Source organism: Anolis carolinensis, chromosome 2, assembly GCF_035594765.1.
Source record: "Anolis carolinensis isolate JA03-04 chromosome 2, rAnoCar3.1.pri, whole genome shotgun sequence".
Lineage (NCBI taxonomy): Eukaryota > Metazoa > Chordata > Lepidosauria > Squamata > Dactyloidae > Anolis > Anolis carolinensis.
Window position 1 is genome coordinate 221,052,262 of NC_085842.1, and position 27,230 is coordinate 221,079,491.

The window sequence follows — 27,230 nt, forward strand, 5'->3', positions numbered from 1 at the left end:
GAGGTAAAACTTCCTCTGATAAGTCTCAGCCAAAGTGTGATGACTCATGGGCCTTGTAGTCCTGTTCCTAGTACTATTGTGGCAGACGAAGAGGAAAACATGGGATTTTCGCCGGTTCAGCAAGAGCCGGAGTCTCTTCACCTGCAGGATGTTGACGTTTGCCCTCAAGAATTCAGCCAAACAGGCCTTGGGCAGAACTCCCCCCCCCCCCGTTTTCCCGGAGGGACAATTATACCAAAGATAGGGGAGTCAGAGAGGCTAATCGCAGAAGCCTGAGAATCGCTGCCAAACAAATGGCTGATTAGGTCTGCTTCCCTTGGGAAATTCTAAGGAGTTATGCATCTGGACAGAGTTGGGTTTCGCTTCTCGTTCTCTAGGGAAAGAGTTCTGTTGGCGGGAAAACGAGACCCAATATAGGTGCTTAGCTCAAGGGATTCTTTGTGGAGTCAATTGATCAGCTTGAGGAGAGAGATCGTGTGTGGACTTCGTAATCCCAGTTCCTTGCTTCCCGGATCAAGTTTCAAGCCTTGCCTTGTCTCATGTTTTTACCACAGACTATGTTTCATGCTTCATGTTCTTCTTGCCTCCAGTCAAGGATCTAGTCGAGAATCAAGTTATTCCAGCCTTGTTGTCAAGCTTCATTGGACTTAAAAGACTCTGTTATTTCCCCACACTATTGCTTGGCAAAGTGTGTGTTTCGGTCAAGTGGATTAAAACTTTGAACTCTAATATCTTATATTGGACAATACATTTCTGGACTATATTTGACCTTATCTGAAAGGTCTGCTTCTGAACTATATTCTTCACTTGTTTTTATTGATTTTATATATTTCTTTAATAAAGATATTAGATAGATTCTGGCCTCTGTGTAAGGTTATTGGTGCTCTGCAGCCTGGGTCCTGACACAAAGACACTATTAACCTGCTTCAATTGTGATTTACCTGCCTCAAATGATAAAGATCTATAACTCCCAGAATTTCCAGTCAGCATTCCCATGAACCATGCCAGTCTTGGGATTCAAAGAGTCACAAAACTAACTTTTCCAAGGTCTGGTTATGCATTGTACCACAATTTGTATATTGTTGAAATTTTCTCTTCAAAACCTATTCCTGCTTTGCCAAAACCTGATTTCAGCCAAAAATGCACATATTCGCATGACTATATATCCCTACAATCAAGGAAAACATGTGACTGTTTTCTTATACACTGGTGTGGACTGCTCCATTGCATGTGCAAAGGTTAAAATCCTGAAAGAGCTGATGAGTGCTGTAAACAAATGAAGCCATGGACACGCAGGTAGCTAAATGGAAGCATAATTGGAAAGCAATTACAATGAGAACACTCTGCAATCATTCCTTTGTTCTGATGTTTATGAAATTAAGCAGAGCTTGAATTTAGAGGATGAGGAGAGATTATATAGGCTATATGCTATAGGATGAGCTCAGGTTTGGTTCAAGCAATTTTGTTTCCTGAGATGAAGGTAGAGATAGGCACCCACTTCCTGATTTAAACACCAAAGCAAATAGTATTGGCATTTGATTCTGACTTCAGCAGTGGTGATGAGCCAATAGGCTGTTTGATACCCATAGCTATCTTACAACTTAAGGTAACAAAAAGAAGTTCAGGAGGAACAGTTGTTTTCCCAAGGATCTGTTACCTAAGGCAGCAATTTCATTGTACCCAGTGAACTGTCCATGGCTGATGACTATGCTTTGGTGGACAGAAACCCCATGACCTTGTTGGGTGACTTTATTTTAAACAGAGATAGTCTAGACAACTTTGAACAAAGCAGTTGAATAATGAATGACACTTGGGAGAATTGGGGCTCATTCAGAAGTCTTTGCTAAATTGTATTACGTGGACACTGTGAGCCATCAGCTTTGCCAACTTGTAACCCAACAAAGTTTAGTATGCTAGAACAACATTTCACCACACCTATAGACTCCTTGGGAGCACAAGTGTTTCTTTAGAACTCTCTATCATTTTGTATTCTGCATTTTGCCTTCTTGTTTTGTTTTCTCTAGATGTGGATTTTTCACATTTTCTCATTTTCATCAATTGAAAGCCTTGGAGGTCATCTGGCCTATTCTGGAGATTATCTTGCACCCTTAGAAATAAAGATATTCTGGTGGCAACAATTTAACATGAACAGACATCTCTGGAAATCCGGAAGTGTCTAATAGTGATCAAATGGTCTTTTGTTCTGGAAATTTAGCTGCCGATAAGAAAACATGAATGATGAAAAAAAGTTAGGACAGATAGTGGTGAATTGACTTTCAGTTTGCTGTTTCCAAGACATGTAAACCATAATTTTCTCTTTGCTGTAAGAAGTTGTCAAAAACGGCATTTTCCAAGACATGTAAATCATAAATTTCATATTCACAGGTAAGACTGATTATTATTTTTTCTCTGTTTGTCTTTGCTGTGAGAAAGTTGTTTAAACTGCATTTTTCAAAGATGCACAATGGAGGCTTGTTTTGTAAAAACAAAAACCCTATGCACTTGTTTTTTTATATACAGAGAAGATCACTTTCTGTGCAGAAAACACAATGGAAACTCATTTTCTGCACAGAATATGCTGTTTTCTGCACACACAAAAAGCCCACATGCAGCTATCATAGACTGGATCTACACTATCATATAATGCAGTTTGAAACTGCATGGTCAGTTAATGCAGTGGGTCTATATTGACACAGTTTCAAACTGCATTATATGGCAGAGTAGACCCAGCCACTGCTAGTCATTGTATCATAAGTTAAACTCATGACTTTGTCACTTTTCCTATTCACATGTATGATTGTCATGATCATAAATGGCACCGAAACCCACCTTAAAATCCACCTAGATGCAGTAAGGGATTGAGTTTTGTGGAGAGCAGGGCTCTGGCGGATGATGCATCCAGACTCTTCCTTCTCACAATCCACAGTGTGAGAAGCAGAATCAGCATCCGTCAGCATGCTGCTTGCCAGAACTTCGTCAGTGGGGATGACTGGGGTTTGGTATGTAGATTGGGAGACAAAAGATGGCTATATGTCTATCACAGGATGTTGTCCATGCATTTGGTATGTATACATGTGTGTGTGTGTGTGTGTGTGTGTGTGTGTGTGTTTGTATGTATGTATATATGTGCAGAAAAAGTTCTGAACCACAAAGATTTTCATCCATCTAGCATTTTCTTCATCAGAATATCCCAATGGTTAAAATTCTTACTGTTCCATTATATTTTGCTTTCAGAAACAAGCATGGGATATGTGAGTGGCTTGCCACCATTTATATTCTTGGCAGAGCTTTTAAGAGTTGCATATTTGGCAGAGATGTAAGAGGTTATTCTTTCCCATTGCTGCATCTCTATTGCTGGGAACACCTGTGTTGTACATATTTTATAAGGATGGAAGCCATGGCAAGAAAATAATAAATGGTGGCAACCCTCTGAGCCAATTAATACTGCAATCAATCTTGTTTTCCTGACAATTTCATTGTCATGAAATCTTCCAGACAATTCTAAAAACCATACTTTCCAGTGTACATTAAGAATCATAGAATGAACTAGAGATAAAAGATGGTCTGGAAACTAATCTCTATGAGAAAGAGCTAAGGCATGGGTGTGTTTATCCTGGAGGAGATAAGACTGAGAGGTGACATGCCTACTTCAAATAGCTAAAAGAGTGCTGCTTTAGGGGGTAGTACTAGTAAATATACAAGTGGGTTGAAATTACAATAAAAGAGGTTCCAGCCAAACATTGAGAAGATCTTCCTAAGGGGAAGAACAATCTAGGATGTGGATTTTCCTTCTGTGGCAGTTTCTAAACAGAGGTTGCTTGCCTTCTCTCAGTTATGCTTTAATAGTGGATTCTTACACTGGCAGGGAGTAGGATTAGATGTACATTGAGGGACCTTCCTGCTCTGTGATATCTTGCTGTCTTTTCATGGCACCTCAAATCAGTTGCCTCAGTCTTTGCTGAAAGCATTGTGTCCCTATATTTATAACAAACAAGTTATATCCATACCAACTGATATGGCTAAGAGAGTGCACAGCATATTCTTCTTACAAAGATCGAGCATAAAAAGAAACTCAGATGATGTCAGCATTAACGACACTTCCACTCTGTGTAGCCTTGTTCTAAATATGAACTAGTTTCCTTTGAATATCTGCAGAGCTCAGAACAGAAATCCAACCAAATGCAGGCAGCGGCAAGGCTGCTACCCACTCACTGTCATTTGTGAAAACCAGAAATGACTTGGTAGCATATCTGTGATTAGGTAAAGCTTGTAATTTGTGTTTGCCGTAGTCAGCGTGGTAGTATTTTGGGACAAACAACCACTGTATGCTACTTATAGCCTGGAATTCTGTGGCTTTTTTTTTTGAAGTTGTCATTCTGCAGATGAATGGAGATCAGGGGATATGATTGGATAGACAGCATCCTTCAATATACATAGCTCTCAAGCAGATTAAAGTATCTGGATAACCCAAGTTCCCATTTGAATTGTTACATTCTTTAAAAACAATATTTCCAGCATATTTAATAATAGTAATGCTGGAAATATAATAAAATAGATGAAAGCAGCACAATTATATTTGTAAACTCGAATGCCATTATTTAATTTAATGCTTCAATGTCTTAAATGGCACAGAAGCTCATAGCCAGTCTTGGGTAACACTAGGATGAGAAATGGCCAATGATTATCTGGTGCCATAGGCTATATTTCGGAGGAAGGAACTGGCAAAACTGCCTCTGAATATTACTTCAGAAAACCCTATGAAATTCATGGGGTCACCATAACTTAATAGGTGACTTGAAAGCACATACATGCATACTATGCAAAGAAGAGGGAGTTGGTTAATGTGGTGGTTTGAGCAATGAACTATTACTTTGCGGCCCTGATTGGCCATAGAAAGCTTTGACAAGTCACACTCTTACAGCCTCAGCAGAAGAAAACCCTCATCTGAAAAAATCTTGCCAAGAAAGCCCTGTGATAGGTTTGCTTTAGGGTTGCCGTACATTAGAAATGACTTGAAGGCACATACCAATGCAAAGAAAGTATGGAATAGGTCACAGGACAGACCTGTGAAGATAAAGAACTAAAGGTGTGCTAAGGGAGCACATGGATTTTTAGCAGCTATCCCTGGATTGAATTCTACCCTTTATCATTTTGGATGGCAGTACCTCGCTTTTTCACTATATTGTTAAATGGTAGAGGATGTTGAGCGGAAATTTTTTTTTTCAATAGAGGTTAAAGCACATTTCATTTCACTTAGTTTATTATAGCAATTTGACAACACACATACATTTCTTTATAGCTGGGATACAAAATACATGAGCGATGAGATCCTGCATCACATTGGCAAATCATATACATACACCAGTTATGTCATATCATCCTTCCCAGCATGCCCAACTTATCTCTACCTGTAGAATGATGATCATTATCATGTGTCTTCATTTTATCATCCCAAAGATATCCATGCCACCTAAATCTTAAATTATGACCTTTAAGTTTTTAAGAATCTCACATCTCTAAGCAATAGGATACTTTCAGCCATACAAAACAGTAGGCTTGATCGATCCATGAAAAATTTGATTCTAAACTCGTTTCAAAACTAGAGGGGGCAGTTTTTTCGTTTTTGTTGCTAATAACGAATTTGGCCCCCAAAATTTTTCGAAATTAACGAAAATTCGTTATTTTCTAAATTAATTCGTTAATGGCGTACGCGCATGCGCGGTGGCCCAAAAACAGCCCGAAGGGGGAGGGACTTAGGGGGCTCTCCCGCCCTCATTTTTTGAGTGATCTTCTTCAAACTTGGTACAGTGGTAGAACACATTTAACACTGATAGCTCACCAAAATGTGGAACGTTTCCCTTATCCTCTGATTTTTGGCAAATTTTCATAGCTTTTATAATAAACCTTTTTTTAATAATTGCAGTAATCTGTTCCTGGTTTGAAAGTCTTATTTCCTGTTAAATTGGGTTGTCTTTACTGTGAAAGTCATTGTTCTACTTCAGAAACTTTGTTTTTGTGGCTGAAACTTTGTTAAATTGGTGTGTGTGTGATATATATTGTGTATATAATATATATATAGTCCCTGCTTGTGTGTGTGTGTGTGTGTAGGTAAAGGTAAAGGTATCCCTTGACGTTAAGTTCAGTCATGTCTGACTCTGGGGGTTGGTGCTCATCTCCATTTCTAAGCCCAAGAGCCAGTGTTGTCCATAGACACCTCCAAGGTCATGTGGCCGGCATGACTACATGGAGTGCCATTACCTTCCCAGAAACACCCAGAAAATGGGAATTCCAGACAGGAAACAATCAGGGCCAGCTAATACCTCCCAACAAAGGATTCCCCCAGGTAGGAAGCAGCCAGGCTTTGAAGCTGCAAGGCTATTCAATGCTAATCAAGGTGACCAATTGCAACATTCACACTTGCCTCCCACAGACAAGAGTTCTTTCTCCCACCCTGGACATTATTCCACAGGTCTATAAACCCCACTTGCCTAGCTTCGCACAGACGTCAAAACCTCTATGTCTGCCACAGATGTGGGTGAAACGTCAGGAGAGAATGCTTCTGGCACATGGCCATAGAGCCCGGAATACATACCACAACAGTGTGATCCCGGCCATGAAAGCTTTCGACAACACAACCACAGTATCCATTCAAGTTCATGTAGCGTGGTATGGACTGGAGACCTGTATTGGGGGGAGGGAGGGTGCGAATCTGGGCCCCTGGGAGCAGCCGAGGACGGGCCTGGCCCACACCCCCTCGCATCCCGGGCCTCTTCCTTCCTCTTCCTTTTGTTATTTAAACTATATATTGTGAAATTATGGTGTGTTTTTTTTCATGCGTGTTCTGTGTTCAAGATAGGGAGACCAAAGAGGAAAAGCAAGGGAGGGACGGAGGCCCCAACACTTCCGGCTCCCATGCGAACTCCCCCCTTGTGTGCCTTGGAGGGTGGAGCATGCGCACTGGCTCTCCCTTTCTCTATGGCTCTTTTCAGGTCGCTTGGGAACCCGAAGTGCCTCCTCCCTTTGCCTTTGTGTCCAAGAAGGAGAGAAGGACGTTGCAAGGTTTGCATTGAGGGTGTTTCTCTGGTGGGTTTGGCTTGGAAGGGGGCTCATTAAGGCCCAATTAATTAATGCACTGAGCTGAGGCGAGGCGGCGGCGGCGGCCATTTCCCCCCTCCGTCTTCCTCCTCCTCCTCGGCCTCCTTCCCCCTCGCCCCCTCCCATTGGCTGAGCCTCCCATTGGCTGAGGGGCAAAAGGAAAGGAGTTTGGGTGCTTTGCAAAAGCTTTTTTTTCTTTTCGAAAAAAACGAAGAAATAAGAAAAAACGGCCTCTCGCGATTCGAAACCGCGATATCCAGACGTGTGGACAACCAAGGTTCGATATTGTTTCAAAACAATTGAAAAAAACGAATCAATAACGGTAAACGGGGAAAACGAATTATTTGAGCAAGCCTACAAAACAGGCCTATTAATTTGGCTTTAGGAATGCCCAAGCCACCCGTTTTCTTAGCATCATGCAATGTTTTAAATTTTGATCAGGGTTTCTTGCCTACCAGACAAATCCGGAAATTTCTTTCTAACGTTGCACAAAAGGTATTCCATTTCTTATAATAGAGATCATTTGAAAGAGAAACGAAAGCCTTGGCAAAGCATTAACTTTTACTGCAATTCTACCCAGAAGGGATACATTTCACTTTCCCCATTTTTCAAAGTCTCCTATAATTTCTTTCCAGACGTTTCCATAGTTGTTTTGAAATAATAACCTGCTATTCTTCATAACTATATTTTCCAAGAATTTAACCCTCTTTTCCATTTTAAATTGTGAATGAGCAGTTAATTGATCGTCCCAATTTCAGAATTAGGAGATAATTTAGCTATAGCAATTTTATTTTATCATAATTTACTTTACACCCAGAGCATGCCCAAAATGTCATATTCACACCCTAAAAAGATTACATTAAATCCAATGGGTTTTGTGTCATTATCACAAGACTATCCACATATGCTTTCAGCTTCTATTTTTTTTACACCTGAATGCTTAGATTCTGTCATCTTGTCTGATTTCTCTCAGTAGAGTATCTAATGTCAACATAAACAGTAAATGTGAGAGAAGACAAGATTCTGTTTCCCTTTTGCATTTCAGCTAGTCTCGATTCATTACTATTCTGTAAGACCTGGGCCCTATGAACTGAATAAGTTACCTTTATTGCCTGGATTATATTTTCAACAAACTCCATTCTCTCAAATACCTGAAATAAATTATCAAATACCTTTTCTGCATCTTAAAAAAATTACCACAGCCTTTTAGTCATTATGATGTTCTAAAACATTCAATAATATTAAGAACAGTTCTTATATTAGTCCTTAACAGTTTTTTTGGCACCCCCCACCACATGTCCTGATCTTTATGTATGTTTTCAGAAATAAATTTTCTCAATCTACTTGCCAAAATGGTAGTAAACATCTTGTAGCCATTATTTAGTTATGATGGGTATATCTTTTTTTGTTAATTTCTTATACATATTTTATTTATGGATCACTGTAATATAGGCATTTCTCTAAGAATCTGGCATCCATCCTTTTTCAAATAACTCATCACACACTATTTTGAATGATTGAAGTAACTCATCTTCAAATTTATCTTCTATTTATTTATATCCCCCTTTCTTTCTTTATAAAGACTCAAAGCACCTAAGGGCCCAAATTCTGCGACGAGTCTGAATGACACCTTAGGTAAATCCAGATTAATTCAGAGTAAACTGGGATTTACCACTTTACTCAGGATTAATTTAACACTTAGAAAGATCTGGACCTTACTGGAAAGTCCAGATATTTCCAGGTGTGGGGCTGTGGGGATTGACTCTCGGGACCACGTTCTGCAATCTCAGGGACATCAATCCCCATTGCCACCTCAGTTCTTTAGGATCTGGGATTAAATATCCCAGTTCCTCCTGGGATTTGGCCTTGTCTAGAAGTGCCTTAAGATGCTGCAGATAATCCGTTTTGTTCTGGTGCTTTTCCAGATATAGTCTTTTGATTTTTTTCAATAAGTATGCCCTTATGCTCATTTTCACCATCTAATTTCAGGACTTTAGGTCTTTTGACAACTTTCAACCCCAACTTGAAATTCCTTAGTAACATCACAAAGGCTCACCCTACAACATCACAAAGACCCAGCTATCAAGTCTCAATTTTTGACCTGAAATCACAAGGGGCTGACCTAGAAATAACAGAAATTGTCAGAAGGAAGCATGAATCCATTGCATGAAGAGTTCATCAAATGTAATGGTATTCACTTTAGCTCTTTCTATGTGTGTGCATATCTTCATAATCTTTCTCTGTTTGAAATTTTGTCACTCTTTCTTCTGGATTCTTCTTCTTTCACAATCTAGTTTTGTGGTCATATACTGGTTACATAGGAAAGCACGACCAGATGGAACATAACTGGCTGCACTGGATTGTTTGTTGGGGTGTGCGTAGATATTGCAGAAGGAATGCCACATGAAAAAGTGAACAATTGGAATAACTTGACAGAAGTATATTGTATTCTATACCATAGGGAAATAAGAATAGAACTCAATCAGGGAAGTACCAAATGGAATCTAAACCAGACATTTTTTTCACCCCACAAGTTGAACCATAGACAATTTTTGAAAATGTGACTTTTTCCATAGGGATGAAAAGAATAGTTGGCACCTAAATGTTGGTTAAAGTTATTCCATAAACATAAGATGTTCTGTTGGCGTACACACTTTGCCTCTTAGTTGCTACCTCCAATGTGACTAGGAAACTGGCATGCAGAGCCAGGTCTATTGAAAAATGTTTGTTTGGGTGGTGGATCACATGGACCATGCTGACTGGTAGATTCAGAGCCCTGGCAGCAATAAATTATTTTATTCCAAATGCTTTTAAGCACTCACTTCCCCCGCTACTTCTTACTGTTAGATCCTGGCCTGGTTTTGAATTGGATCAAATATTCTGGACTAATTTTCCCAGTGAGCAATGAAAAAAATCATCACTCTATAGCACTGGCAATTCAGTCATGGGTTCATGCTGTTTACTTATACGTGCTGGTTTCACGTCCATGCATTTTATCACATTACTTCCTGGGGACTGTAGTTTGCACCACTATCCATAATGAGCTTGAAAATAATCTCTTCTTTCATGTTTTCTCAGACAAATACATATGGGAACAAAAAAGTAGGAATGAGGGATTTGCAAGGGAGATATACATTTTCTAGAATAAAGAATTTATTAGAGAAGATTTTTTTTAAAAAATAAATAAAAATCTGCTTTTTTGGGTGGTCTGATCACATGGTTCACAAAAGTAATAAAAATACCCTGTGAGCAAAAGTGTTAATCTTAATGGAGTTTCATGCTTACAAAGAAACTCAGGGTGAAGTTTGACAACACTTTAACTGCCATGGCTTAATATTATGGGATCATAAGGGTTATGGTCTTGCAATGATTCTATTATATTGACCCATGGTGTCAAACTGCATTAATTCTACAGTATAGATGAAACCTTAGGGATAATCTACATTGCAAAATTATAGCAGTTTGACACCACTTCAATTACTATAGCTCAGTCCTATGGAATCATACCTACTGACCTTGCTGGTTTGTTTACTCCTGGTCTAAAGACACCCCTACTGTTATTTCCAGTGTGGTCTCAAAGACCCAAACATGTCCTTATCTAACAAATGGCGGGGGTGGGGGGGTGGGGGGTGTGGGGGGTGTGGGGGGTGGGGGGTGGGGGGTGGGTGGGTGGGGGGTGGGGGGGTGGGTGGGTGGGGGGGTCCATAGATATATAATGCAATGCAACGGCCCTGTGAACACAATACAATAGATGTCATCTGTCTTCAAGAAAACCAATAGCCATCTCCTCCACCAGCTCATGTTTTAATGATTGGGAGATCGTTCTAAAGCCCAGAGAAAAACCAGACCCCTTTTTGCCATCATTATTATATTGCCGTTACTAATATAGATTGATAAATTCAATCCACAAGGCCTTTTGGCACACGTCTATATACAACCTCTCACGCTTGAGATGTTACTGTATATATCCCGCAACTTTTATAACCCATTAAGAAGCACGTTCTGAATAATTGCAAGCTACAACCAGCTGTCAGGCTTCTTAAGGCTCTCTAAACATTTGGGTTCAGGTTTAACTCAAAGAAGAAGGAAAGAAAAACTGCTAATGCAAAGCACCGATGGCCCTCCAGAAACTTAGCAAACACACTAATTCTTCTTGCTAGACAGAAACATAAAAAACTCCAAATGGCTTCCATATGTTCCATTGTCCTATTGCTGCTTTAATTCCATCTGAAAGCACAACACTTAGCAACCTTTATATTGATGCTAAACACATTACATCAGCCTCGGCATTGATCTGTTTTCGACTAATACAATTAAACTCGTTTCAGCATAATCCCCATAAGATAAACATCATTGTTATGATCATAAACATTCCTGCTGTGTGTCTAGAAAAAAATTAGTCATTTGAGCAAACTCTGGAAAAGCAAGATAGTACCACTGCCCTCACTGCTATTAGCAGATGTTTTCCTTAGATCCGAACACTCTTGCTAACCATCTAAATAATATATTTTTTTAAAAAAAATGAGGGAGGAGCATTATAATGCTTTGCCTGCATGACGTCAAAATATCCCTTGGTAAAAGCAATATTGTGTTCTCCATTCCAACCTTATGAGTATAGTTATTTATACAAATTGAAGTTCCTACACATTTGCAGTATTGACTTCTGTAGATTTGATTATTCATGGTTTTGATTTAAAATGTTATCTCCTGGAATCTCTGGATCCACCAATGTATCTCTATGGTCAACTTTCTCAAGTCATACTGGAGAAACCAGAGATTTCTAGAGAGAACACAAGAGATTCCTTGGTCATATAGTGGAATTCTGTGATTGGTCTCCAGCAGAGTTTGATCATAGAGTCATACTGGAAGATTTAGAAATTCCTATAGAAGTGTTCTCTCAGGTAAAAAATAGCAATTTCTTTATTCACAATTTTTTTACTTTCATACGGGTCTTGTACCCCTAATCCCAGTGAATGTAGAGGGATAACTGTACTGTAAGGGAATAGGTTAAAAGTTAGTAAAATATGAATATCCAGATGTCAGACTGATGGCATTGTGTTAAGTCAACATTGAGGCATGATAGGAGATATAATGGAACAATATCTGGAAGAGTGTACTGCGCATATCCTGGGGTAGCCCATCATTTGCACCACTAAAGTGTTGTATTCTTGGGTCTGAATCCTTTCTTGCACCAACTGGAAGAGACCCATTGAACTGGTGAAATTAAAGAACATGTTGACTTATTGATCAATGATTTGATGTTTTTTTTTTTCAAATTGGGACTAACCTATAGAATAAAAACCTTGCTTTGTATGTTAGTGAGGTTTCTCGTAATGTAGGCTGGGCTGCCTGAGAAAGCCAAAGATTTGCCTCCACTGTTTTATCGATGGTGGTTACAGAATGATTGCAAGCTTTTATTTGACCTCCGGTACTCAAACGTTTGTCTCAAAGTAGGCTCACCTAAAATGACTTTCTGATCAAAGTGTTCTGTTCACCATTGGAATCAATATTATGATGAATAGTTTTTTTTTTTTTTAAAAAAAAACCTATCCATTTCATCACTAATTTGTATGTGCAAATGGAAAAATAAAAAGCAAAGTCCTTTAAAGTGCATTAAAAATTTTCTGATGGAACACAAGTGGTTTCTTAATTTATTTTTCATCACTGCACAGAAACCACGAGCCACTTAGAAATGTCAATAAAAAGCACATTTTTTAAATCAAGCCTCTGCAGATACCACCTGTATAAGGTAATCAATTTACTCTTGAAGACTGAAACAGGTTTCCCATCAGTATTTTTTTATTCAGCTATATGCCTGAAATAACTTATTGGGGCATCTTACAATAAAAATAAATAAAAATGCTAAGCAAAGATTGTGCCTCTGTAAAAGCTACATTCAGATAAAAGTGACTGAAAAGAGCCTAAAAAGATAGAAAGCCTGGAGGGAAACGTTTAAAAGTTTTCAGGTGTCACCAAGTCTCCTTCTATACGGCTATATGTATAATCCAGATTGTCAAAGCAGATAATCCAGATTATCTGCTTTGAACTGGATTATATGAGTCTACATTGCTATACAATCCAGTTCAAAGCAGATCATCTGGATTTTATATGGCAGTGTAGAAGGCGTCTTACACTTCTTGGGTATGGCAAAAATTATTAATATTTAATACAATGCTAGAAGCATCAAAACCCACAGCAGTATACACTTTCAGTACCAATCCACAGCTTTGAGTCCCAATTTAGGAGAAAAGCGGGATAGAAATAATAATAATAATAATAATAATAATAATAATAATAATAATAATAATAATAAAATAATAGGAGAAAGAAGAAGAAGAAGAAGAAGAAGAAGAAGAAGAAGAGGAAGAAGAAGAACCAGCAGCAGCTCATGAAGGACAATGACAGCTTGAAGAGCAGTGGACATCTGCAAAACTGCTTAGAATCATAGAATCATAGAATAGTAGAGTTGGAAAAGACCTCATGGGCCATCCAGTCCAACCCCCTGCTAAGAAGCAGGAAATCGCATTCAAAGCACCCCCGACAGATGGCCATCCAGCCTCTGCTTAAAAGCTTCCAAAGAAGGAGCCTCCACCACAGTCCGGGGCAGAGAGTTCCACTGCCGAACAGCTCTCACTGTGAGGAAGTTCTTCCTGATGCTCAGGTGGAATCTCCTTTCCTGTAGTTTGAAGCCATTGTTCCATGTCCTAGTCTGCAGGGCAGCAGAAAACAAGCTTAGTATCCATAGTATGCAAAACCAATGATGAGAAATGCAGTCAGCCTGTGGAGGTTACTAGGCTCCACACATTTTTATATTTTACCCCGGTAAGAGTTGATATACTATGGTATATTACTAAAATTTACATAAGTAATGATTCACCATTTAAAGATTGATGCAATTGTATCTATTCTATTTGGGACTACCAATATGTTTCAGACTGTTGTGTTTCTTACTGATGGTTTTATAGGGCTTTATCAAACTAGCCTGTTGCATTTTTGCAATCACTTTCTTGAAGCAAACAGAAACATACTGTTATTTGAACAACTCTTTTCATACCTTTCTGCAATTGTACAATGCTGGCACTTTGTGGATATGAATTCCAACACTTGGTCTTCCACACAGCCTTGTTTCTTACTCAAGTTTGCCTTACCGAGCACATGTGCACATTTTGCTATTTTCCTTTTCACCTATTTGCTTTGTCACAACTGCACAGTCACAAAGTTTTGGCTTCCTCTCCTTTGCAAATTGGGACTGCAGTGAAAAGACATTATCACACAAGGAAAAATAACAAAAGAACAGCGATATTGGATTCACTGACAGATTTTACCATTAATGAAAAGAGAAGATCCAATTACAATTTGAACACAATGCGATAATCAGAGAGGCACAGTGCCACATGAACTCCATCCAAATGTGCCTTTAACCTGCCATAATTGCACTTTATCAGACTTGTTTGATAAGGTCCATAGGTAAAAAGGTAAAAGTTTTCCCCTGACATTAATTCTAGTTGTGTCTGACTCTGGGGGGTAGTGCTCATCTCCATTTCTAAGCCAAAGAGCTTGAGTTGTCCATAGAAACCTCCAAGGTCATGAGGCCGGCATGACTGCATGAAGCACCATTACCTTCCCACCAGAGTGGTACTTATTGATCTAATCACATTTGCACGTTTTCAAACTGCTAGGTTGGTAGAAGCAGGGGCTCACCCTGCTCCCTAGATTTGAACCACCAACGATTCGATCAGCAAATTCAGCAGCTCAGCGGTTTAACCCGCTGTACCATTGAGGGCTCTGATAAACTCCATAGTGTTGCTTTCATATTTATGCAGTTTAAAATTATTTTAAACCGTCTCAAGTGTTCCTTCTGCATCAATATGTCAAGATACACATGCTTTAAATCAATGAGAATTACTCATACTCAGTCATTGAGCACTGGATGGCCACTGTTTTACCTTTTACGAACCTAGCATTTACGAATAGGACTCTGAGCCTCAGGGCCTGTCATTTTGACTATCCAATCTATCTTGCCTCAGGATTGCAAAATTTTTGTTGCGCTTCACCCTGGGATGGCCTTGCTGACTGCATCTAATTCTCTCCAGCACAGTCTCAATAGTGGTACCCCAGCTCTGGCATGAGCATTGAGATCTGCTGGAGATCTCAAATACGGTTGGTTGGGATGAGAGAAAAGGCCTTCTCGGTAGTGGTTCCCTGGTTCTGGAATTCCCTACCTAAAGAAATTAGACCTGCTCCCACCCTTCAAGCCTTTCAGACAAGCTTAAAAACATGGCTTTTCCGACAGGCCTTTGAGCCTGTGTAATTCTGGCCAGCCCAATGACCCGATTGTGCCACCCTGCATTTTATTGCTGAAAGTTAACTTATTTGCAGGTTTTATTGCATTTTAGGAATTTTATAATTCTTATATTTTTAATGGGACTTTGCTGTTGTATACCTATGTTATATATTTTATATTTGTGTATTTGTATACTGTGTATTGTGGTTCTGATGCGGCACTGTAGTGCTTCTGTGGGTTGCACCGAGTCCCTCTGGGGAGATGGTGGCAGGTTACAAATAAAACTTTATATCGAGATGTTGCCGGACGACAGCTCCCAGCAACTTTAGCCAGCACAGACAATAGAGAGGAATGCTGGGAGTTTAAAATGAATTACATTAGGAGAACTGGCTGATCCTCCCTTCTTTTAAAGAAAATATTAGAAACCAAGACTAAAATTAAGCCTTGTAGTTCGCTTTAATCCTCACGTAGAATATTGTCCCTTCCTGTTTGTTATGAGAGCAGAACAGCCATTCTCCATTTCTATTTGTAATTGCAATAAGAATCGTTCTGAAAACCAAAAAATCCCATAAACATCTGGAATGGAAAAAAACAATAATAAACTTGTTTGCACAATGTAGCTCTGGAAAGCACTTTTCCGACACAGCCTTGAGAGTTTTTTCTTTTACTCTTTTGTGCTCTCTCTTGTAAAAACATCAATGAAATAGTTTTGCAGCTTTAAGCTCCAAATGGCCTAAGATGATGAACACGTAGATGAGTTTCAACAAATATTGCACAAAGTCTTTGCAACCTCTCTTCCTCCTCCTCTTCCTCAAATCAGTCAAAATAAATACTGTCACAGACAATGCTTCAAACATGGATTTTGGCCACAAAAAAGAACATACAAATATACAAAATCTTGCTTTATTTCAACACTTTACTGCCCTGTTAGGAGAAGGCACACAATCTACTCTTTGTGTGAAGATGTGGGTGGGTGGCACCATGGTCACAGGAACCTGAGAATTCATGAGGGTTTTGGCAGAAATAAATCGGTGCTGTCATAGCAATAACAAAGTACAAAACTAGACAGAGAGCTATCTTACACCTCCACTCATGTTCCTGGACTCTATCATGTCAAACTGAATAAGTTGTACTTATTTTATTATTGCTCTATTATGAGGAACAAACAAAGAATTTCTGGACCCACATCCCAGAAGGAAGGCTGCTATTTAATTTTCTTTGAGTAGAGAAGTATTTGGTGTTTTTGTTTCTCCTGTAACCATAGATTAAAGCCTTGGCCAAATACATTTATATGTTGGTTGCTTCATTTAATATATTGATGTCACCATTAAGCTGAGCTAAATAAATTGGACTAAATTTTTCCAAATGTTACCCAGAAAAACCAGTGACTTTTGCTATGCTGTTTGGAGGATTTTGGGAGCTATAGTCTATAGTCTGGGCCCCCAAAGTAAGGCCCGATGCATCCCTTCAAGTTCATTTACTTGGTCCCCACCTTAAACTTTAGATTTAGAGTCATCCTAAGTCTGAAACAACTTGAAGGCACAACAATCCTAATTAACTTGATATCTCATCAGCCAAAAACCAAGCCCACACTTCCCACTGAAATACTGGTAAGTTTGTGTTGGTTAAACTTGTTCTTTATTTAAAACATTGTATTGTTCTTTAATGGGGTTTTTTTGCACACAAATAAGATATGTGTAATGTGCATAGGAATTTGTTTGTCAAAACTATATTCGGCCCCTCGCTCCCCCAGTCTGCGGGACCATGAACTAGCCCTCAGCTTAAAAAGGTTTGATGACCCCTCATCTATATTAATAGAAACATACAATCATACAACTGGAAATGATTTGAAAGGGTTTTCTAATTAAGTTTTGGGTCATATAGGAATGCACAATAAAGCATTTCTGAAAGATGGTCATCCAACCTGTGTTTAAAGACCAGAAAAGAAAGGGAATCTACCACCCTCCAAGTCAGTCTATTCTGTCAGGCAGCATTTGTAGTTCTTCGTAATGTTTAGATGGAATTCGCCACCCTCTGAGCCCTGAGTCCCTCCGGGGAGAGAGGGAGGGATATAAATAAAGTTTTATTATTTATTTATTCATTATCTTTTTTCTTGTAATTTTAATGTCGCTCTTTTTTGCTACTGATTTGGCTTCAACTTCTACCTTAGCCTTACAAGATCTAGGCTGTGGCTTGCTTATTTTTTTTAGTCCATCCATTCTAATGTACTTTTCTTTTCTTTGCTACTGCTTCCCACTTTAATGAGGATTATCAGCTTTTCCAAGGAATTGTGTCAGCCCAGGGATTTCTAAGAAAGATTAGTAAAATATCCTTCCTGAAATTCTGGAGAACCACTGAAATTCAATACTGGGATACTGTGCTCGATACAGTTAAGATTCTCCTAACTAAGAAGCTCCTTTTATTTCCCCAGCCCCACTTATATCCTCCTTATCTTCTGAGCAACTGGATGCTTTTTAAAGCACGTTTAAGGTTGGGAGGATGGCAAAGGAAAGCTGGAGGAATTCAGACTTTTGGTGTCAGGAAGCATCAACAAATCAGGAATGGGGTTTTACCTAAACCAATCCTATTTTGACTATGTGTGTTTGCCTACCACAGGCAAGGTGAACAGCAGCTGCCTCCAGGAGCTGTCTCCAGACTACACATGAACAGCAAAACAGAGAGAAAAGAGGAAATCAAATACATCTATTATATCTGCCACCCTCAGGATGTTTAATGAATCATATAATGGAAATTATAAGAAAGTGGGATGTTGGTTTAAGAAAAATTTATCTCTGGATGAATTTTGGAAGACGCCTTTAGAAGTTTCAGCATTTTTTGTGTTCACTTATAGATGGTTTATCTGATGCAGTTTCATTTCACCATCTTCTGCATAAAATATCTACTGCTTTCGTTCATTGTGTATAAATCAGAATGTATTATTTCCTTGTTATTTCTGCCCCCAGTGGATTTTTTGTTAAATAAGGCTACATCTGCACTGCTATATAATACAGATTATCTGCTTTGTTGGATTATATGAGGCCCCATCTACATTGCCATATTAAATCAAGATTGTCTGCTTTGAACTGGATTGTGGATTATATTGCAGTGTAGGCTCATATAGTCCAGTTCAAAGCAGATAATGTGGATTATCTGTTTTGATAATTTGGATTATATGGCAATGTAGATCTATCCTATTGAGGTTCATGTTTTTATGTTGATATAATTTAAGTTTAATTTAATGTAATGTTTAGGTTATATGTTATAATTTCATCATATATGTGGGTTTATTGTGGTATGTGGTGGTTTATTTTGGGTTCTGGTATGTTTATTATTGTATTTGTATTTATTGTTGTTTCTGGCATTGAATGTTTGCCTTTTTGTTGTTGGAATCCTCCCTGAGTCCCCTTTGGGAGATAAGGTGGAATATAAATAAATTATTATTTTTATTGTTGTTGTTATCATCATCATCATCATCATCATCATCATCATTATCATCATCTCTACACTGCTGTATAATCCAGTTCAAATCAGATAATCTGGATTTTGTCTAGCAGTGTAGGCTGGATCTACACTGCCCTATATCCCAAAATGTGATTCCAGATTATCTGCTTTGAACTGGATAATATGAGTCTACACTGCCAGATAAGATCCTGGGATATAAGGTGGCGTAGATCCAGTCGTAGATTTAGGTATTATTTATTTACCATATTTGTACCCTGCCCTTCTCACCCCGAGGGAGACTCAGAGCGGCCTTACAATAGGCAACAATTTGATGCCTTATCAAACAAAGAAATAATACAATTGAACATATACATTAAAAGCATAAAATTTTAAAAAAACAATATAAATATTAAAGCCAGTTATGAAAATTACACTATATTGCTGCAATTCATGCATTCAGAGCTGATAACCTCCTTTTCTCAATGCACAGGGGCTCATAATAGAGCTACTGATATTAGGGAGCCACTTGTCTTTTTTTTGTGTCAGGAGTGACTTGAGAAGTCACTTCTGGTGTGAGATAATTGGCCATCTGCAAGGATGTTGCCCAGGTGATGCCTGGATGTTTGATGTTTTACCATCCTGTGGGATGCTTCTCTCATGTCCCCGCATGGAGAGCTGGAGCTGACAGAGGGAGCTCACCCGCTCTCCCTGGATTCAAATCACCGTCAAATCACTTGACATAAACAGGGATGAAAACTGTAGTTTCAATTCACTTCTGACATGATAAATAAATCGCCTCTGTTGCAGTAGGTGCTGGTTAGGAAACACAGGCTGTTTTTCTTCTTAAGTCTTCCAAAACATACCAGGTGCCTCTTAAATCTTTGCTGTTTGCTGGACATGAAAGATTTGATGCCTTTGTTGCTTCATCATGGCTATGTTGGTGAAGCTGGCGGGAGTGCGATCTCGGAAGACATAACCAGGAAGGGCTGCAGCTGGGTCCACATCCGAGATGGGGCCTAAGTGATTCCTAGGAACATATCTACTACATTAACTGAGGTATATCTATATAAGGCAACTTCCGGTGTCCCCATGTCCCCTGTAAGGCAACTTAAAATAGTCAGATTCTAAAATTTTAGAGAGCAAACCAGTAAGACGTTAGATCTGAGGCATCATTTCCACTTCATTTCTGATGGTTTGCAACTGCTATTTCTAATTTTCCCACAATGATCCTGATGTGGTGTCAGTGCAACATATTGTGGGAAATCTATAATCATAGCCCTAACCCACAGACTATGCACTGAGAATGGATGAGACAGAGCAGTCCTTAATCAGTTTTTGGCTTTTTCAGGGTCCCAGGCAACTGCACGAGAAAGGAGTATGTTGAAGCTGGACCTTCAGTATGCTCCTAAAGTAGTCCATTATACAACTACCAAAAGAAAGCTAAGAAGAAACAAAACTTCAATTTAAAAATCTCTAATAGGGACTATACAGTATGTACTTGGGAGAAGATTTTTTTTCTTTTTAGAGATTTTCAAATATATTAGAGAGAAAATATATCTATATAGACAAAAGAAAAAGTAAAAAGCAAAATGAGAAAGAAAAGCAACTGAGAATGTGTGTGTGTGTGTGTGTGTGACAAAGGAATTTACACTGACTTCTGCCTTTCCCAGTGATGGTAATACATCTTACTGTATAAAACTATTCCTCCCTCTAAAATATTACTCATGCACTGGCTTAACTAAACCTATTAATCCTCAAAACCCATATATAACATGTTTTTCTCCTTTATACAACAAAAACAAAAATGACAATCAAGAGTTCCCAGTTCTTCGGAAGTGTTGCTAATATTTTTCTCTAATTAATAATGCAATGTATCCATTTCAGCTAGGTTAGTCAAGTTCAGCAGTCACTCCATGTTCTTTGGGATTTCAATATTAAAACTTAAAACTTGGTTATGGGACCAGGCATTTGAGCAGCAGAAGCAGCATTAATTGTAAAAACAATTTGATGATGGACAGACTTGGATCACAAATCAAAAAGCACCTTCTAATGTATGTTTACATAGATGTTTTTAATTAATGTTCAATTGTTTTTACTGTAATTTGTTTTAAATACTATGTTGTTCAGCATCTAATGATGCTGTCATGAGGCTGTCATGAGTCCCCCCTCGGGGGTTAGCAGGATGAGATATAAATGCTCGAAATAAACAAATAAAAATTCATTCCATTTCTTAAGAGGATTTTCTAAAACTATGGAGCCAGCATTTGAAAGGTCTCCCCAGTCTGGGGAGCCGCAGTGGCACAATGGGTTAAACCCTTGTGCTGGCTGGACTGCTGATCCAGGCATCCCCTGAGCAATATCTCTGTAGACAGAAAATTCACTCACACCAGAAGTATGTTCTCAAGTTGCTTCTGACACAATTAAAAAATTCCTCCAGTATGATTTAGGACTTTATTGCATGACGCTGCTATCCTGCTTCATTTATGTGATCAGGGATGAAGGCAACATCTCAGCAGGGATTATCACACCACTGCTAGTGTTTCACAACTTCAATTCTTTGTCACTCTGTGGTCCCATGACCAGAGGCGGTACAACATTAAGGTCAATTAAGCCATCGCTTGTGGCGTATACCTTGCGGGGGCGCTGTCGAGGTGGCGGTGGTGGAAGGCCCAGCCACCCATCCATGCAGTCGCCCTCCTGCTCTCCCTTGCTGTCACCCGCCACCCACCGGTCGATGGGCCTGTGCGTGTGCACAGGCCTTTCAATCAACTGCGGGGGCGATTGGAAGGCCTGCACATACCTGTCGGGGGGGGGGGCTTGGGGTGATGGCTCCCCATCCGGCAGGAAGGACTGAGGGTTCCTCTCTGGCAGCAGTGTACTGGGGGTCCGGAAGTGCCTGCATGTTGTGCTTCCTCCCGGGCCTCTTTGTGGGGAAGCGGGTATGGTAGCGGTGGTGCCTGCATGCATGCATCCCGCCCTCCTTTTGCAGTGCACATGTCGTAAAGCGGAAGAGCAGTGGGCTGCTTTCCGGCAGTGGCAACGGCGGCAGTGCTGAGGAGGGCCTGCTTGCGAGCGGGCGTGTGGGGTAGGCCTCAGCAATGCTGCCGCTGCCGCTGCTGCTGCCAGGATTTATCAACAATTTTATTTGGGGGGGGGGGGCAGCAAAATTCGGGAGGGGCACCAAAATTCCGGTCACCTACTCCCAAAAATTACCTCGGGATGGCTCTGCCCATGGCCACACTTCTGGGTGAGAGCTGGAACCCCTCTGTCCCATTGTGCTGCTGCTTCTGGTTTGTTAAAAAATATTTTAATGAAACTTCACAATTTAATAAAGTAAAAGTAAAATAAAATATTTATTTTAACAGCATGTGGGGAGTGGAAGAGGATGACAGTTCTGTGCCCAATGTCATCGGCATGTTGCCACTGAAACATCTGAGAACACTGCACCAGATAAGTCCTGTGATCAGGGTCAGCTGATGGGTTTTGCCTGCCAACGGAAGGGACAGCTTTGTTGTGGAAAGGTGGTGGATATTTCATGACGTTGTGTGCCTGTTTTCTACCCCCGTGCAATAAACTCCAATGTTAAGGGGGAGGTGACAGAGAAGATATCTCTGAGGCCTAATCTCAGGCCCAGGGAAATCATATAACCAGGATGTTCCCCAACATAAGAAAAGACAATAAGTATTGACAATAAGATTTTTTTAACAGAGGAGAGATGAGCATACTCTACAACTTTCCGGATTTGGCAAGAAGAGTCTTGATATCTTCTAAGTTCCATCTAAGTTTCATTTAAATGTCCTAGAGCACTTCCATACTGGCACAAAATGTGACTCAAAGCAGTACAAAAAATGCAGGTTTGGAGCCACATGGTGTCTCCACATGGGTGCTGTATCCCATGATGGTGGGTGGTTGGGATTGGCTACAACAGCCCAGCTGTATTGATCCTAGTTTGTCATGAATGAGTGTGATCACAGCCTCTCAAGCCTCCCTGTACCCTCATTCCTTGGAAAAACAATGTGGGATCACCCTTACTGTTGCAGAAGGCTGTCCTCTTCCTGGATCACATCACTCAGTATGTAATGGAGCTTTGGAGTAGGGAGCCTCCCGCCCCTCCAACAAAGATCCATCAGTCTTTAATAATGTACTCCAGGAAGAGGACAACCACCTGCAATGGTAAGGGAGTTCTCCATTATGTTTGTGAAGAATTGGGGTGTAGGGATGCTTTGGGGGCACTGCCATTTGACCTTTCTGGGTGGCCTGGGTAGTGTGGAATGGCTGTGGGGATGCCATCTGGGATCGTGCATGGCAATCCCATGTGGAGTCTCCACTGGCACAGCATCTACAAATATTTGGATCTTTCTGGAAAATGCAATTTTTTGCTGATTTTTTTGACCTGGAGTATAAGGGCTACCCTGGGCTAAAATGCATTAGCAAGTAAAATTTATTCCAGTAGCTTTCTTTGCTCTGCAAGGTCCAAGATTTGGCAAGAGGTAGGAGAGGATTTTAAAGTTTTATTTAAAAATACTCTAAAGGCAACAGACCCCATCTGATCTTGGAAGCTAAGCAGGGTCACCCCAGGTTAATACTTAGATGGGAGTTCAGAAATGAAGACCAGGTGCTGTAGGCTATATTTTAGAAGAAGGTACTGGCAAAACTCCTTCGCAGTATTCCTTGTCTAAAATAAATCTTAAAAAATATATGGTGTCACCATAAGTCAACAGCAAACTTGAAGGCACATGCACACAATCAGCATATGATGGGAATTATAGAAGTAATGTTTGTCTAACCAGTTTGGTTATACAATGATGACTCTCTCTCCCATCCCGCTATCCCACACAATAGAAAAAAAGTTAAAGTGGACTAGAATAGAAACAGGTGTTTCCTGCTTATTCATTACACCACTTTCCAAAGTAGCAGGAAGTTCTTCAGAAAGCATTACAGGCCAGTTTCATTGTAATGAGAAAAATTATAATGGCTAGCTGTCAATAATCAAGTACATTATGTGTGGGAATATCTGCCGCCCAAGGCCTTCAGCGAATGAGTAAGATTGCTAGATAATCTACAACTTTGGAGAAAAAATATGAATCTGCAACAGATAAAAAATCTATTTAAAGGTATCTTCTAAATGTATCCCATCTATTCAAACATTAATGTGTGGTGAAGGAAATGGTTGTGTGACAAAACCATGTTTCCCAGTGTCATCTGTGCTGTATGTCTCCAGCCCTTGTCAGAGGTATAGACTCTACCACTCATGTTGCATTTAGATCTTTTAAAAATAAAACTCCCAGATTCTCCCTGTTATTCTCCAACCCTGTAGATGGACTGCAGAATTAGAGCAGTTTGATATCAGTTTGACTACCATACCCAAATGCTATAAAATTCTGAGATTTGTAGGTTTTTGTGACATTAGGGCTCTCTGATAGAGAAGGTTAAATAGTTCACAAAACTACAAACTACAGAATTCTACAGAGTCAAGCACATTTCTTGAAGTTTCACTTTTCCTGGGGTCCTTTGCCTTTCGACTGAAGCAGATTTAAGCCATCTTCCTTGAGGTGGAACTTTCCCTGGGTTTGTTTGCATTCAAGACCCTTCCACTGAAATAGAAACATCTTTGGCCCCATCTACTCTGTCAGATAAAATCCAGATTATCTGCTCTGAACTGGGTTATATTAGTCTACACTGCCATATAATCCAGTTCAAAGCAGATAATCTGGATTTTATCTGATAAAGTAGATGGGGCCAAAGGTGTTTCTATTTCAGTGGAAGGGTCTTGAGTGCAAACAAACCCAGTGAAGGTTCCACCTTAAGGAAGATGGCTTTCTTAAGGCAGCACTTTCCCTGTGGTCATTTGCATTGAGATTTCCTCCCATTCTCCCTCCAGGATTTTGATTATTTATCTTTGAAAAAAATATTACCCTGGATCGTAGGGTTTTTATTTAACCCTCAGCTCTCCCAGAGCCTTTGCACTGGTGATTGTAGAGAGTGATTTTAAATTAATTCTTTCCCCAAGCCACTGCATTGGTGATCTGGGGAAATGAGCATTTTGGCTCCTCCCACACACAGCGTCATCATTTTATTTAGAAGCCAGCAACAGGGATTAACATCACACAGGGAAAATTGGCCTTTCTGGCAGTCTCTATGTGGGGAATTTTAAGATAAGTCAATTGACAACCTGCTTCAGAATCGTTGGAAAAACCAACACTTTAGAAACAGCAAAATACCTCACTCCCACAGCTGAAGCTTGTGTAGTGTGAAGAGCACCATGGGTTGCCATTTATTAAATGTGTAGAAACATTGATTTTACTGTGTGTGGTGAAGTCATATGACTTTCTCAAGATCATGGGTTTCCATGGCCAAACGGGGAATTGAATTCTGATCTCCAGAGTCATAGTCCAACATTCAAAAGACTACACCACACAAAGAATGCATAGGAAGCCTGATGTTCTCCAAACTTCACTTATTGGGTAGCAGTCACTATGATAGACAAGAATTTGTTGTTTGTGAAGTAGCTGGTTGATTCCCCCCTCCCTTGTGTGAGTGATCTCCAGAAGAAGAACGAATTGTGATAGGGACCTTGCTTCTGAATGTGGCACTGGAAATCACTCACAGGAGAGGGTGAGACAGTCAGCTACTTTTCAATTGACGGACTATCAGATCCTCATCAATTACAGTGGATACTATCCAGTAAGTGGAGTTGAGGGGAACTGTCACTGTATAGCACTGTAACGATTGTGCTTAATGCATTTATAACTTCCCAAAAGAATTCTAGCCATTCTTCTTTTGTTCAAGAAACAAAGCATATAAGGAGGGACCAAAAAACTGTAAAGGAATAATTTTTGGTAGATAAACTGCACACGATTAAAGGATGGTTAAGTTCCTCTCTCCTTGACCATATATTTGATGGCTATTCAGTTTGTATTTTTAAATGATGGTGAGGATTTTAAGACAGCTTTGTGCAATGTCTTTCCATTCTGAATGTCTCTGTCTTTTTGCCTCCCTATGTTTGGGCATATCATTGCCTGAAATGTGTCTTTAGTCTTATTTTTGCTCTGGGAGGATTTTTGTTTCCACAGAATGAGATGTCATGAAGTGCTTTGGCTTCTGGGCACTGTGAGGCATTTCGGCAATGCTGGAGTTCCTGATGTTTACACAAAGATTTTGCTCTGGCCAAGCAGTTCATTTCCCTTTCAGCAAGATGGCACAGTGGGCTGGGCAGAAGTATTCAGCATGCAACGGGCATCAAACTTGCGTGGACATTATGTTCTTCTGATTCACTTTTAGTTATGAGGTATTTTTAAACTTTTATCCTTCAATGAATCAGTTCTTGCACAAATCTGTTCCCAAACTTAAGCTCTTTTGTGGTTAGCAATGTATGTTTCCTTTTCCTTTTCTATATTTCCTTGGGAAATCTGTGATTTGGACATATGTTAAACAATTAGTAATATATTATGTCTTGGTGGCACAAACCATTCTTCCTCAGTAAAGCGGAAAAACTTTTTAAAAGTTTTATTTATATATATATATATATATATATATATATATATATATATATATATATAAATATATATAAATATATATATATAAAAGTTATTTCTATTTTCAAGCTAGAAGGGGAATATATGCTGAAGATGTCCCAGTGTATTTGAGCAGAACATACCAACCATGAGAGTGTCACCATTTTCTATTATTTTTACTCTGATTATTTTGGAAAAATATTTTGAGGGTTATAACACTAATTAATGCTTTTGAACTGTGGTGTTGGAGCAAAATTCTGGGAATGCCTTGGACTTTGAGAAGATCCAACCAGTCCATACTACAGGAAATAATGCCCGACTGCTCACTGGAGGGAAGATATTAGAGGCAAAGATGAAGTACTTTGGCCACATAACGAGAAGACAGGAAAGTTGGAGAAGAGAATGATGCTGGGAAAAATGGAAGGAAAAAGGAAGAGAGGCTGACCAAGAGCAAAATGGATGGATGGTATCCTTGAAGTAACTGGCTTGACCTTGAAGGAGCTGGGGATGGAGACGGCCAACAGGGAGCTCTGGCATGGGCTGGTCCATGAGGTCATAAAGAGTCGGAAGTGACTGAATGAATAAACAACAATAACACTAATCAACCTTGAATATTTAGGTGGACCCAAATACTATTTCCAAACTTGTCTTTACATGTTATTGAGTACTTTACAAAATTTCACATGAAAACTTGTCACCTTCTATTATTTCTTGTTAAAGTGGCTGGTACATGGCCTGATTGCTCATTGATGTTGTCGTCGTTTTCCTTCAGGTCATTTCTGACCCATTGCAACCCTGAGATGAACTTGATCCATGAGTTTTTCTGCTTGATCCCCTGTCCAGAAGAAAACCACCACCATCACCCTTTTACTGCAGTGATCAATGTAGGAAAATGG